Genomic DNA, 2499 nt, shown 5'->3' with positions numbered 1-2499 from the left:
AGCAGTGCAAGCTTCCCTCACACATGGAACAGGTACAGCACAGGCAGCAGCAGTGCAAGCTTCCCTCACACATAAAACATGTAAAGCTCAGACAGAGGTTCTACTTGTTTCTTCTCTCTCACACTCACACACACACACACACACACACACACACACACACACATGCACAGATATAGCACAGGCAGCATCAGTGCAAGCATCCCTTGCATAACCGGTGCAGCACAGGCAGCAGCAGGGTGCGCGCGCACACACACACACACACACACACTCCCCCCACCCCAACACCATCCCCTGCATAGAGAACAGTTACAACACAGGCAGCAGCTGTGCAAGCTTCCCTCACGTCGAATATTCCAGCACTGACAGCAGCACTGCTTGTTTCTCTCACACACCAGGATACAGCACAAACCGTAGCAGACAAGCTTCCATTAGTCTCAGTACAGGAAGAGCCTCCTTCATATTAATAATTATAATCATTATTAATGCAATTATTTTTAAATGAACATTCGTATAGCGTTAACAAACACTACCAAAACAAAATCTCTTGGTGCTATTAAGTCAACAAGGACTACAAGTAGAAAGGGCGTGTTTTATGCACCGCTTGCAGGTTGTCAAAACACATAAATTAAAGGCATTGTCATTTAGAATACCAGTAGCTCTCAAAATCTCGCAAATACGAGACCTATTGCATTGCAAATGCTTGTTTTTACTTCTTTACTTCTTTTACTAGCTCGGTCAAGAGTTGAGATATGTTGGACTGAATTAATCCATTCTGACTTAGTGGGTAGGATTGGTGTAACCCATTTAATACAAAATTCCTGTTGTGCCAAGAGAATCAATACAAAAAGTAGAGCCCTCTGATCCTTGGAAAAGACTTGATCTGCCATCTCTTTTACGCATACCCCAAAAATCACTGTCGATGAAGTTAACCCCACTATTCCTCCCATAATTTCAGAGATAATGTTACTTACATGATCCCAGAACGGCTTGATTGAAGGACATTGCCAAAACATATGGACCTCGTTTGCGTTGATGTTACCACGCTTCGGGCACTTCCTTACCACTCCGTCTCCCATTTTAGCAAGTTTAGAAGGTGTCCAGTATGCCTTATGGACAGTAAAGAGATGATTTATTTTCAGTGGGGCAGCTTTCACACATGACCAAAGCGTAGACATTGATACTTGCCCAAGAGTGTCAAGGTCTTCACCCGGCATGTCCTTCTTCCAGCTTTCTGTAAACGGGATCGCTTTATTATCTCCAGTTTCTACCAAAAGCCAGTACCAGGCAGCCACCTCCTTTTTGGTTGATCTAGTAGCAATTTGTTTTATTAGGTCCCCGTCTCCTTCTAGTTCCTGTCTACTAGATCTTGACCAGCCAAGAATTTGGACGTATTTAAATCTTGAAACATTGTTGTTTGTTAGAGCGGAGAAACACTGCCAAGGGATTAGATCTTTTTTCACTATTAATTCTCCCCATTTAGCTATTCCGGCTCTACGTAGTGGTAGTGACAAAGCATCCTGCAAACATGCCGGAGTGCCCGTGGAGTCCCAGATTGGTTCTTCTTGGTTATAGTAGGATATGTCTAGCAAAGTCCGTACTTGAATCCAGACTTTTAGGGCAGCAGTGAGAATCTTCAGCCTAACTTTTTTGTAGAATTTTGGGTGGCCAAATTTTAACAAGAATGAGTTGGCTTCGGGGATATAAGGGGTGGTTAAAGCTGTAAAAAGAGGAGAGTATGCCTGGGAGTTATTGAGGAGTTGTTGAGAGTTTTTGAGGAGGAAGGCGCATTAATATAAATAAAGATCCGGTGTGGCAATACCACCCTTAGGTTTTTTCCGCCTAAGTTTCTTTTGTGAAATTCTGGGGGTCTTCCTTCCCCAAATAAATGAGAAGAGCCCTTGTGCTTTCTTGAACCATACTTGGTGAAATTCTAAGGGAATGGTGTCAAAAAGAAAGGTGAACCTAGGTAGGATCGACATTTTTAGTAGGTTAGACCGACCTATGATTGATAACGGAAATTTTTCCCATGTCTGCAGTTGTTGTTTTACACAGGACAGGGTTTTTTCAAAATTTAGTTGAGCAATTTTATCTATTTCTTTTGTTATTTGGACCCCAAGATATCTTAATTGTGATTTTACAAGTGGGCTCCTATAGGGGGAATTCCACAGCATCAGCTCAGTTTTCTGTTGATTAATGGAGTTCCCTGATACCTTTCCAAAGTTAGTTAATTGGGCACATATTTCTGGGAGGGCTTTTTCAACATCTCCTGTTAGAATCATGAAATCATCTGCATAGAGCCCTATCTTTTTTCCCCCAGCCCATGCAAGTGAAAGGTGGAATTTCTTGACATGATCTTAATTTACAGGCCAGGGGTTCTATGTAGAAATTAAAAAGGAGAGGCGATAAGGGGCATCCCTGCCTAGTTCCCTGGAAGATTCTGAATTGCTTTGTTAAACTCCCATTAACCAGTATCCTTGCCGATGGTGTCTTGTAGAGAGC

Source organism: Lissotriton helveticus, chromosome 12 (genome assembly GCF_964261635.1).
Source record: "Lissotriton helveticus chromosome 12, aLisHel1.1, whole genome shotgun sequence".
NCBI classification, from domain to species: domain Eukaryota; kingdom Metazoa; phylum Chordata; class Amphibia; order Caudata; family Salamandridae; genus Lissotriton; species Lissotriton helveticus.
Note: the sequence above shows the minus strand (reverse complement) of the source record.